Source organism: Canis lupus, chromosome 37 (assembly GCF_011100685.1).
Source record: "Canis lupus familiaris isolate Mischka breed German Shepherd chromosome 37, alternate assembly UU_Cfam_GSD_1.0, whole genome shotgun sequence".
Classification (NCBI taxonomy): Eukaryota; Metazoa; Chordata; class Mammalia; order Carnivora; family Canidae; genus Canis; species Canis lupus.
Genome location: NC_049258.1, coordinates 15,196,004 through 15,209,724, shown reverse-complemented (window position 1 = coordinate 15,209,724; position 13,721 = coordinate 15,196,004). Strand labels below are relative to the sequence as shown.

Below are 13,721 nucleotides of genomic sequence, written 5' to 3'. Positions count from 1 at the left end.
GACCCCAGTAAGACCAAAAAGACACTGCTCCCTGTGATATGAGAGATGTTTAATCCCCTCATCTAAGCCACAAATAGAGGATGGGCTTGTACAACACATTTGCCCTTTCTAGGTGGGGCCCAGGAGCAAGTGTCAGTAATCCTGAAACTTCGTGGAACCTGCCACCCATGCACAACATTATTTAGGCATCATCTATTAAGTAGGTTCCTATATATTTTGTGTAGTTTAAATAATCAGAGTACTGAATCTAGCTTCCTGAGGTGACTCCAAATCATACCTCTGTTTGAGACATCAGCATGAGACTTTGTAGATTCCTTCATTCACTCAGTAAACATGTATGTGGGCCATGCAATCTGTATGCCTGGTATTGTGATAGGCACTGGAGAAGGATAAAGACCTAGTCCCTGCCTTCTAGGAGCTCAGAGCCAAGCCCTGAATAGACAAGTAAACAAAAGAGCCCAGTAGACAAATCATAATGTGAAGGAGGAAGTGAGCTCTGGTGTGATAGAAGTGCAGGGAGACTCACTCAAACTCCAGGGGATGCAGCTGGAGGAGGCTTCCCAGAGTAGCCATGTGTAATGAGACAGCACACCCATTTGGGATGTTGTAGGTGGTTCCATACAGTTGGAGCAGAAACTACATCTTAGGAGACAAAGGAGAAGAAAAACAGGCCAATAAAGATGGGCCTCATGTGCCCTTCTGAAGATTTGGGATTATGCCCTAAAGGTTGTAAATTGCTAATAAATAGTTTTAAACAGAGAAGTTATGCATCTCTTTTGCATCCATGAGGAAATGTTATTACATTTTATTTATTTTTTTAAGTTTTTTTTCATTTTTATTTATTTATGATAGTCACACACACACACAGAGAGAGAGAGAGAGAGAGAGGCAGAGACACAGGCAGAGGGAGAAGCAGGCTCCATGCACCGGGAGCCCGACGTGGGATTCGATCCCAGGTCTCCAGGATCGCGCCCTGGGCCAAAGGCAGGCGCTAAACCGCTGCGCCACCCAGGGATCCCATGTTATTACATTTTAGATTTAACTTTCAGAATTGTTATAGATATAAAAATACATAAATCACAAGTGTGCAGCTCGATAAATTAAAAATTACATTTTAGGAGAGTATTTTATTATTCTACAGTAATTTACAGTCATTTTGGCTGCTATCCTATATTTTGATACTACAGGTGTTTAAAGTTGCAACTTCAAATGAAGGTATTATTTATTCTGGCCTAAATTATGATGGAGAAGTGCTAAATTACTCTAAGTTGTACATCTGAGGGATGTAAAGGAATTCAACAAACACTCATCAGGTTTCAGCCATACCAGCCTCCCTTCTGTTACTCAGCACTTTCCTCAGCTCAGAGTATTTGCACTTGCTCTTCTCTGCACCTGAATTCCCTTCAGCTCTCATTGGATTAAGCTCCTTTTCATTCTTTAAATCCCAACTTAAATGTCACCTCCCTTGAAGAGACCTTCCCTGACCTACTGAGTCAGAAACTCTGGGGTTGGGCACAACACACACTAAACTTTGAAGACCACTGACTAAGAGAGCATATGGAAAGAATTATGTATAAACCAGGGAGATTCTGAGTTCTAAAGGACTTATATGCCATAAAAATGTATTTCAATAAATAAATAAATGACCTACACATATACTTATGCACTGTTTGTGTAATAAGTACTAGAAAAAAATAGGGCAAGCAAGGACCAATGATGGTAGGAGAAAACAAACCCAAGGTTCACAAAAATCCATTCATTCATTCATTAAACAGGGTAGTGGCAGTGGCCAAGTGCAAGTGATAAGATGGTCACAGAAGGTATCTATTACCTGCCCCACTTTATGAAAAGACAACTGAGGCACAGAGTGGTCAATAACTCTTCTGAGATCGGACAGCTGGTAAGTGGGAGAGGCAGGACTCAAATACAGGCAGCATGAATTCAGAGTCTGCACTCATAACCATCATGCTAAAATAGGCATACTGTTTCTGCCTTCCCTCCTGACAAAGGATGGCTTTGAGCTTAAAATAGAACCCTCTAGTAAAGTGCTTTGAATATTAAGAAGGGTACTATGTGAATTTAACAATGCCGTTATATTGTATAAATATAACTCATTAAACAAAGTATAATGAATTGGCTCCTAATCTTCTGTATATTGTGGTTAAAAGCAGCACTAATATTTGCAGCAAGAAAAACAATTAGCACATTCATTAAGTAGAGTCCTGCTTACACTTCACTCATTAACTTTAATCATCTATGAAATGCTTGAACTAAACTAACCTGTCAGCCCCAGAGTCATTAGTGCCTGTCTGCAAAAGATGATGCTTTAATTTTTAGGGTATGTTTTAATTTTACAGACTAACAAAGAACCCAGCTCAGTCACTGTTTTCCCTTAATGGTACTTGTGATCAAGACATTGAATATTATTTAAGCTAAGAAATTATCATCCTTCACAATAGCACCATAAATTAGTTCCTAATTAATAGTTGTATTTGTTACCCTTTACTTTCCCAACTATTATAACTCCTATTCAGTCTTCTTTTATCAGCAATATACATTCTTAAATGGAACATATCAAAACAGTTGACCCTTGAACATCGTTAGGGGGAGGGGAAGGGATGCCAATCCCCCTGCACAGTCAAAAATCTACATATAACTTGTGACGTCCCCAAAACTTAACTACTAATAGCCTATTATTGTTGACTGATAACAGAAACAGTAGATTAACTTCTATTTTGTATGCTGTGTTCTTATATACTGTGTTCATATAATAAATTAGCAAGCTAGAGAGAAGAAAATGTTATTTTAAAAATCATAAAGAAGAGAAAATACATTTACAATACTGTACTGTATTTTTAAAAATTCAAGTATAAATGAATCCATGAGTTCAAACCATGTTGTCCAAAGGTCAACTGTATTTCTAAGGAGGTGTAATTCTTAAGCCTCGGTCAACACAGAGAACTCCGTATGTGATACCAGATAACTGGAAAAAAATTAAAAAGTAGTTTTTAATGGGCTATGACAGACACCTTTGAGAATCTGAGTATACCATGAACCTCCTCCCAAGAAAAATTTACATATGCACTTTCAAGAAGTTCACCAAACTCCCAGAAATCTATCCTTGGGGCACTAGGAATCCCAGGGTAGGGATCTGTGCTTTAATTTAAATTAGCTGTTGAGAAGCAACTAAAGTTTATCTCTAGCTGATGATATAAACCCTTCTTTAAAGAAGTATGCTAATAGGTATAGAAGGAATATAGATATAACAAACTCACCACTGGGAAAATTTGAACATGGAGTTGATATTAGATGGTTTAGGATATTATTTCTTTTCATAAGTGATATAATACATTTGTCATGCAGGAACATGGTCATATTTTGTGGGGGATGTAAAAGTCTTTAAAGGTGAATAGTCATGACTAAAATTTACATTGAAAAGGTTCAACAAGATTAGATGGATAGGTAGATAGATAAATAGATTGATTGATTTATGGACTGAATTGTGACCCCCCAAATTCTTATGTTGAAACCCTAAACCCCAATATGATTATATTTGTATATGGTTATTAAAGAATTAAGGTTAAATAATATCATAAGAATGGAACCTTAATTGAATAGGACTGGTGTTCTTATAAGAAGAGGAAGAGACGAGTGTGTGCAGAAGAGAAAAGACTAGGTAAGGACACAGCAAAAGGGCAAGCAAAGGAAAGAGGCCTTAGAAGAAACCCAACCTAACAACTTTGATCTTGGACTTCTGGCCTCCAGAACTGTGAGAAAATAAATTTCTGCTGTTTAAGCTACTCAGCGTACAGTATTTTGTTATAGCAGCCCTAGCAGACTAAGATAGGTAGGTAGATGATAAGTATAGATTACATGATAGGAAAAAAAAAAAGATTACATGATAGATAGATGAGAGAAAGAGAGATGACAGATGGAGAGAGAAAGAAAGAAAGAAAGAAGAAAGAAAGAAAGAAAGAAAGAAAGAAAGAAAGAAAGAAAGAAAGAAAGAAAGAAAGAAAATAGATGGTGAGTATATGTTTTCTATTTTTATTGTTCTTGCAAATTTTCTAACTTCAAAATTTTCATAATAAAAATCTGGAGGAAACATTCTTGATTTTGAGAATTTTGGGTATTGGAAAAGAAAGCATTAATGTAATTTTGAAGTCTAGAGGGGAAAGGTAAGATGTATATGGATATTCTAAAATAGAAGCTTCTATTAAAAAATTCCAATAGAGGTTTCAGAATTGTTCTAGAAATAAGATTAGGGAAGAGGTTAATAAAAAAGGAATGCCTCAGGTTAGGGTCATAAATTGTCAGAACCCACCTTAATTTCAAATAAACTGAAACTTCTTTTCAGATTTGGTTTGTTTACTCTTTTCTATGTACAGCTATCACTTTCAAACTTGATTACTAGAGTATTAATTTTTTGAGGAATCTGTTAAAAATATTGATCTGATGTATGTTTTATTAGAATTTGAGAATATTATCAGTAAATATAGCAGGTAGAACTGATGTGGAGCAGGGATCTCCCACAACAAGCAGATTCAAAGGATAAAAGGAATTCTAACGCATTACTAGGACATGTAAGAAAAACTGGATAAGCAAAGGGATATACTACATTTCTAGGTGGGAAAACTTGTAAAAATATCAATTCTCTCCAAATCTGTACCTAGATTCAATGTAATTCCAATAAAAATCTCAACCAGATTTTTCATGTATCTTGAAAAGCTGATTCTAAAATTTGTGTTGAAGATCAAGAAAAAAACTTCACATAAAAAGAAAAAGATTGAGTAACTTGCCCTCCCAGATACTAAGTCGTGGTTATAAAAACAGCACGATGGCATGCTATTGGTGTGAGAGAAACAAACAAAAATACACTGTCCAGAAACTGATCCTCCATGTATAGAAAACTGTTGTATCACAGAAGAGACTTTGCAAATTAATGAAGAAAGGATGGACTTTTGAATAACTGGAGCTTGGACGATTAGCTTTGTGCATTGAAAATATGAACTAGATCCCTCACAGTATAACCCAAAACTCCCTTTTAATTCAGGTTAAAATTTCAAATATAATTTTTCTTTATGAACTTTGGTTAGGAAAAAATTTACTTCAATATGACCAGATAAACAAAAAAAATAAAAAATAAAGGTAAATATTTCTATTTTAACTACTCCAAAGCTAAACACTTCTGGACATTATTAATGGGTAAAAATAATCCACTCATTGGCAGAAGATATTTACAATACATATATTAAATGGAGGATCAGTGTGCAAAATAGTTAGAACTCATGAAAGTAAAAAAAGACAAGTGAATGGACAGAGGCACGAACTGAGCCAACATTTAATAGACATACGACATGTTGTCCCCTTATTAGAAATGGAAGAAATGCAGATTGAAACTGCAAAAATATACCATTTACACTTGCCAGATTGGCAGAAGGTGTAAAGTCATATAGTCCCACATGTTGGCCAGGATGTGGAGCGTCAGTGACATCTATACACAGCTGGTGGGAATGTACACTGGCACTCCCACATTTTCCAATATAGTAAAAAATGCAGATACTCTGCAGTTCAACAGTTTAATTCCAAGCACATGCCATAAAGAAAAGCTTTCATGTGTGCACCAAAAGGTACATGCCTTGAGAGACTCCTAACTCTGGGAAATGAACAAGGGGTGGTGGAAAGGGAGGTGGGCAGGGGTGGGAGTGACTGGATGACGGGCACTGAGGGGGGCACTTGATGGGATGAGCACTGGGTGTTATGCAATATGTTGGCAAATTGAACTCCAATAAAAAAAAATAAGTAAAAGGATACTTAACCCTAGAAATTAAAACAAACAAACAAAAAAAGGTACATGCCTGAATGTACATAACAATGCTGTTCATAACAGCACAAAACTGGAAAAAACATATGTGATCATCATGATCCTGAATAAATATCTGTATTTTTTTTAAAGATTTTTTAAAATTTATTCATGAGAGACACAGAGAGTCACAAATATAGGCAAAGGGAGAAGCAGGCTCCATGCAGGGAGCCTGATGTGGGACTCGATCCTGAGACTCCAGGATCACACCCTGGGCCGAAGGCAGACGCTCAACCACTGAGCCACCCAGTCATCCCAAATATCTGTATTTTTATATAAAAATAGATAGGTAGATAGATAGATCTCTTAATAGCTTAGCTTGTATTTCATTTCAGGATATTCTTATAATGGAAATACTGTATAGCCCACTTATCAACACCAGGAAATTTAACAAAAATAACAATATTTTTATCTAATCTTTAATTCATAAGACTTTAATCTTCCATCCACAGTCAACTTTTCCTATTATTTCAATTATGTATCTTTTTCCTCCAGTACAGGATCCAACCTGGGATCATGCATTACATTTAGTTATTATGCTGCTTTAGTGTCACTAAATCTGAATTTCTCAAATTTTTCTTTCTTTGTCTTTCATGGCATTGACAATTTTAAGAATTCTGACCAATTACTGAATAGAATAATCTCCATTTATCAGTTTCTTATTGTATTTGGTTTTGAGTCATGGTTGTAAAGACTTTGTTTAGATCTGGATTATAGAGGAACTCATCCATTTCTCCTAGTCATTGTAGTTTTATTTTTTCATATAGATCTCTGTTAATTTAGAGTTTATTCTTGTGTGTAGTGTGAGTTTCATCTTTTTCCAAGTGGCAATCCAGTTGTTTCAACATCCTATGGTAGAAAAACCAACCTTTGCCCCAATAATTTGAGATACCAACTTCATCATATACTAGATTTCTCCATTGTAGGTGGTTTTGTTTAAGAACTTTCTGTTTTGTTCTATTGTTCTATCTATTCATGTACCATCAGTACCGCTCTGTTTTAATCATAGAAGCTTTGGAGTGTGCTCTGGTACCTGGGAGAGTTAGTCTTCTCTCATACTTCTTTCTTTTCAGCATTTTTCTAGTGATTTCTGTGTGTTTATTTTCTCCTATTATGTTTGAATCAACTTGTCCTGATGTAACAAAGAGCTAGTTGGTACTGGTGTGGTTTTTTTTTTTTAATTTTTTTTTAATTTTTTATTTATTTACTTATGATAGTCACAGAGAGAGAGAGAGGCAGAGACACAGGCAGAGGGAGAAGCAGGCTCCATGCACCGGGAGCCTGATATGGGATTCGAACCCGGGTCTCCAGGATCGCGCCCTGGGCCAAAGGCAGGCGCCAAACCGCTGCGCCACCCAGGGATCCCGGTACTGCTGTTTTTATTAGGATCTCATTCGTTTAAAAATTAACATAGAGAGGGCAGCCCGGGTGGCTCAGTGATTTAGCGCCACCTTCAGCCCAGGGCCTGATCCTGGAGACCTGGAATCGAGTCCCAGGTCGGGCTCCCTGCATGGAGCCTGCTTCTCCTTCTGCCTATGTCTCTGCCTCTTTGTCTCTCTCTCTCTCTCTCTCTCTGTCTCTCATAAATCAATTAATCAATCAATCAATCAATCTTTAAAAAAATTAGCATAGAGAGAAGTAGTATCTTGATTAGGTTGAGATGTCCTAAGCAAAACAAGAGATGTCTTTTCCATTTGCTCAAGTCTACTTTTGTGTTTTGCACATTTTTGAGCTACCAAAAAAAAATAGCATTTTAATATAGTTAAACCTAATAAATGGAGAAGGTTTATCATGCCTTTGGAGAGAAGACTCAATATAATAAAGATGTCATTTCTTCCCAACTTAAAGACCAAATTTAATAAAATTCTAATCAGAGCCTCGGCAGCAATTTCATTACCCTTGATAATAATTCCAAAATTCATTTGCAAAGGTAACAAGTCAAAGAAGATAAGAAAGAGAAGGGAGATGCAGACTTGCCCTATTAGAAACCAAGACTTCCCATAAAACCAAAATAATTAAGACAGTGTGGTACTGATGCTAAGACAGACAAATAAACCAATGGAACCAAACAGGGAGCCCAGGATCTGAACCATGATGTATTAATCAGGATAAGCTACAGCAACAAATTAGCCTAGAAATCTCAGAGGTTTCGTGCTTATAGTTTACTTCTTGCTCATACAGAGTCTGCTGTTAGTACAGATGACCACGAGGTGATTTAACAATCAGGTAGCTCTTTCTTGTGGCTCTCCCATCTCAACACACATTCTTCAGGGAAGCTGAAAGATTGATCAAGGATTTTTCAATCTATTCCCAAAGTTTACACACATGGCTTCTGCTCACAGGTCATTGGTCATTACTAGTTATGTGGCCCTGCCAAGCGGGGGAAGAGCTGGCAGGTAGTATTTGACATATCCAGAAGCAATAGGATAGCAAGATATTGGTGAGTGCTGATAATGTCTGTCTTACACTAAAACTTAAGGTATGAAAGTGATGACATTACACATCAGTTTTTAGAAAATGGAATATATGCAAGAACTGGTAATGAGTAAGCTGGTTTTCATATAACCAATTTATATGAACCAATTTCATATAACCAAGTTATAATTCAATTTATTAAATTTGAACCCTATCTCACGTTATGTCCAAACATTCCAGGTGGATTAAAGATTTAAATGTGAAAAATAAAACTCTAGCATCTTTAGTAGAAATCAGAAGTGGTTTTTTTTTGTTTGTTTGTTTTTTGTTTTTTTTTAGAAATCAGAAGTTACTCTCTTTCCTAAATCTAATAAAAAAGGATTTCTTTAATAAAACAAAAGCACCAATAGAAAAGAAAGGATTGATACATTTCACTAGGAACAAAAGAGAGCACAAGCAGTGTTTAAAAATAAACCATAGAACTGAAGAAGATATTTATTTGCATTATATAACAACAATTGTATTAAGAAATTTAAATAACTCCTTCAAATGAACAAGAAAAATAAGGCAAAGGGGGAGAGGAGCGAGGGGGGGAAGAATAGATGAATTCTACTAGTAGGCAATTCTGCTTCTAGATACAAAGATGTTTACTGGAACATTGTTGGTATTAAAGAAAAATTAGAAATGACCAAAACATTCAAGGACAGAGACCCTGGTGAAAAAGCTATGATATATCTCATCAAATGAATTCTAAACCAGAATTGAAGACCTGGACGCACTTGTGTTCATATGGATAGGACCTAGAAAACAGTGTTCAATTAAAAAAAGAAGTCATGGAATTTGTATTGTATTAATTCTGTGCGTTATTCTGTGCATCCTGAGTAGGTCTATGTATCTATACCGTGTACCCCTATACATGCACAAGCACCTAATCAAATACAAATATCACGGAAAGGACGGGACGCAACATCAACTTCCAGATAGAGATTTTCCTTGGGGAAGGAGGAGAACGGGTTTGGGAAAGTCTTTCTCAACTCTAGAGTGTTCTGTTCTTCCCACCACTTTCCCATAAAAGATCTGAAGCAACACGACAAAGCAGCAGCATTTATTAAATCTTGGTAGCCGGTAACTGGGCTTGCTACACGTTTCAGATGTTGGCTACACTTAACAATAAGAGAAAATAAAAGAAAGCAGAAAGCACTTAGAAGACCTGATTTGTTAAAAGATACCTGTTTGATCAAATCAGAGCTCCCTAACTAGTCAGGGGTGAACAGATACTGTGTTCATCTATCAGAGGCCAAAATAAATAGGGAGTTAAGAACCCTGAGCTCATCTTTTAGACCAGGTCTTAGTTTTTACAACTGGATTCCTTTTAAGCAAACAGCAAACATTACCGCATTTGTAAGAACAGATCCTACCTGGGCACTGGAAACCTTCAGAGGTGCATTTAAGTCTGCAGGTTATAGGAATACTGTTTTATTCTGCAGAAGCAATCGTTTAAATAAAGGCACCCCAACCGCCTACACCGAGTAAGCAATCTCACAAATAGCCTTCTTTTATGGTTACTATTATGCATGTGTCATGTTACCGCTGATAGGATGCTTTAAAGGAAAGCATGGTTATAAAATATTATTTAACATACACTTTTCCTTCTATTTTGGGATATCAATGGCATTTTAATAACTGCCATAATTTTGGCAACACTGTAAAGTCACCCTTATATCATTTATGAGGCTCCCCGGACATCTGTTTCTTGCATTAGGTAATTAGTTCAGAACAAGTTATGGTGAATGACATGTATTGAGGTGACCATCTGCCTCCATAATGCAGCTCACTTTCAGGAAATGGCTCTTGTTCTAGGTCATACCTTCAGTATTCAGTGCATAGGTGTATTGCCCAAAGTTCCACTTTTACTCTCTGATCATTTCTATCTTAACTCTTGCCAAAAGATTTACAGAGCAGACCCACAACTAACACAAGGGAGATTTAGTTTTAGAGAGATTTAGTAGATGCAGTCAAATCCCTTTAAAGATAGACTGGTCAAATGGTTATAAATGGATATTTTTATATGTGATGTGGTTTTCCTAAATCAACAAATCTTATTATATGTTATACATCACCATTACAATGACAACTAAAAGCCCTGCTCCAAAACAACTCTGAAGTGTCACAGTCAATGTCTGGCATTTCTTCTGGGGAAGAACAATAATTCTCAGGACAGTGCCATGACACCAGCTTTGAAATCATCTTGAATTTCCTGTTATGTTCAAAACTGCCTCTCATGCACTAGGATAGCAGCCTTTCTGGCTCCTTGTTCTATAAGCCTTATAAAAGTGGATATTCATGTTATTCACAAGGGCTTAGTTTGTTCAAAAAGACCAATAAGGAAAGGTGGGGGGAGTGAGGGTGGGAAACAGGGAGACTTATTATTTTCCAGAAGATTTGAGCTATAGAATGCAGTGTGTGTGTGTGTGTGTGTGTGTGTGTGTGTGTGTTAATCTGAGACCTGGTTTTCTATCATAATACTAAAAAAATCACCCCATGATCGCATTACTCCTGGTTTCAATTGCCATATTACTATTCCTGCCTCCCCAAGAAATGATAAGTAAATAATTCACCCTAATTTTCACTTGTTTCTGTTTTCTAAATCTTTTTACAATGAGCACATGTTAATTCTAGAAGTAGAAGAAACAGGAGCTTTAATTCAAAAGTGTTTTCGGGTTTGCCAAAATATTGTGATTTCATCATACAATATTAATTTTTTTCTTATCTGGTTCTACCACACACAGATGTGAAATGTGATAGTAACTGGCAATTACCTTGTATCCATGGCTTTCCTGCATATTTGAGGTAACTATGTCATATTAGTTACAAATTTATTATTTTGTCCCTGTTGTTACTAGATTACAACACTCAACTGGCAAATGTTAACAAGTAGCAAAGCAAATGTAAACACCATTTGCTCTACTGATATTTTAATAGGCTTCTTTTGCTGCAAGGTCTCTTGACACCATAACATGCTGTATATGCAAATGTCACTTAAATAGTTAAATAACAATATAATATGAGTGGATCAATAATTAGATCCCCACAAATGTAATACACTATGAGACTCAGCTAAAATGAAGAATGAAACAGTAAAGTGTGATTTTTATCTACTGAGTTAGACCAGGATGAATAGATAAATACACATGTTTTAAAGGTCAATAACCGTAAGAGCCCACACATTCTTAAGCATGTCATATTTTTTCCTTCGAGGCCTTATTCAAATTTTACCTCTCCCATGAGCCTTTTCCTGTTATTTCTGGAATGTTCTTTCTTTCCCTGGCTTTTCTCATAATTTGTGTCTTTTTATTATACCACTCACCACTGCCTCATACTGCATCCTCTCCTTACTGAGGCGCATAATTATGCGCATTTTAACATTTCTGAAATTAAGATGCATCCTATAATTTATATGCATATTTAATGTGGTGCTTTTTCCCTCTTCTCTCCCTCCTGCACTCTCCCACTCCAATCAGCTCTCATAAATCAGTGGAAGAATTTACAATTGATCAAGCCTGGAAATAGCCTTGCAATCCACCTACCAGGAGGACTCATAGCACATTTTTGATTCTTGTTATTTTCTAGGAATATAGGCTATAGTGCTTACAGGATAGAGACCTGGGGAAATTGTAATTAATAACTTCAGACTCTCTTAGACTGAGAGGAGAGACTATTTTTAAAGAGGTGACCACCAACAGGAGGAATGTCTGGATTTATATCTCTGGATTACCAACCAATGATTTCCCCTTCATCTCTCCAAATTTATATTAGTGTCCTAAGTCTCGGTCTCAGATGATTCTGTGATATTATATTTGTCTATATAGCAGCAAACAAATCAGACTTTACATATTTTATGTAAGGGAGTCACAATTCAAAACTTTAATTGCTTTCCTTTCTCTAATGGACCCTGTGCTAGGCCATCGCCCTCTCAGAACTAAGGCACTCATGTCCCCAGCTGCCGGGAATGTTGGTGGCTGACAGCTCGTGATTGATTCCTGCAGCTGAGATTGTTCTTTGTTAAAGAGAACTGCCTGAGCTAAACTCACATCGCCTTCCTGAGAGCAGTCCAAGTTTGGTGACTGGTCAGAGATGTAAGGCCAGACCCTTTGCCCCAATTTGGGATGACAATACAGAGTCACCCCAGCTTCAGAGAAAAACCATGTGGTTGGCTGGGATCTTTCCATGCCATGTGGTTGAAGGAAGGCTCAAAAGCATCAAGAAAGTAGGCAATAATGGGTATACCAGTAAAAGTTGGAAAACCTACCAGATGATTCTGATCTACAAGAAGGCCCAGAAAGCATACTACTGAACAAAACAGCGAAGAATACGCTACTGCAAGGGACAGAAGCGTTGCAGGGAAGGTCAGTGGTGGCCAACATTGGTAGACCACACCTGCCAATGGGAGATTTTACAGAATTAGGCTCCCTGCTAGGAGGGAGGGAGGGGCATTTAGTCATCTGAAGCAAAGTGGGTGCAATTATTGTGATGAGCATCAAGGACAAAGTGGAAATTTCTAAATATATATCGTTAGACTTGCTAGAGCAGAAATATCTGGAGAAAAAAATATGTATATATATTCCATCCAATTCCGTCCAATATATATATATTCCATCCCATACCTACAGAACTACAATCTTCGTGGGTGGGTCCCAGGAATGTGTATTTTTTAAAGTTCTCTGCATGATTCTGGTGTGCAAGTTAATTTAGGAAGGGCTGCTACATCAGGAACTCAAACCCAAATCAGCCTAAGATGTATATACATCTTGCTCCATCTTCCTGTTCCAGTTTATTACAGAATGGAGAGGCAAAAATGGTCAAAAGTTTGGTACTACTGGGGCGCCTGGGTGGCTCAGTCAGTTAAGCATCTATCCTCAACTCAGGGTGTGATCCCAGGGTCCTGGGATCGAGCCCCGCATTGGGCTCCCTACTCACTCTCTCTCACTATCTCTCTATCTCTCTCTGAAATAAATAAATAAAATATTCTTTTAAAAAAGTTTGTAGCTACTAAATAAAACATGGAGAGCTGATGTATAAAGTTCTCAGGAGTGACCGCATGTTTTTGACTATTAGACACTATTTCAACTCATCCCATTTCCCCTGTTACTCAAGGAGCTCAGAACAAAGTTTGCAGCCAACCTCTGGCTTTCAAGAGAACTTTATCACTTGTATTTCCAAGTGTTAACCTCATCGCTGGCTGTCTTTCATTTTCGTGATCCAATTTTCCTTTCACCCCAATTTCTTCATCTCTTTGTTATTATATTTATATTCCACATAACATTGCAGGCAACCTCAAACCCATCTTTTTTGTTATTGTGAGGAACAAGTGAAGAATCAATTAAATGAAGAAGGAAAAAGAGGATTTCATTAGTGCTTAGAAATAGAGGTGGCCATAGATGTA

The 13,721-nt window shown here is 37.0% G+C and overlaps 1 long non-coding RNA gene across 2 annotated transcripts in view; it reads left to right on the top strand.

Annotated features, from left to right (window-relative positions):
- LOC111094410 overlaps window positions 1-13,259 on the top strand; it is a 50,884-nt gene extending 37,625 nt beyond the window's left edge. For both annotated transcript variants that reach the window (XR_005385284.1, XR_005385283.1), the window contains exons 5-6: window positions 11,068-11,128; window positions 12,240-13,259. This is a non-coding gene — a long non-coding RNA (uncharacterized LOC111094410). The remainder of the gene's footprint in view (window positions 1-11,067; window positions 11,129-12,239) is intronic.
- The last annotated feature ends 462 nt before the right edge of the window (window positions 13,260-13,721 follow it).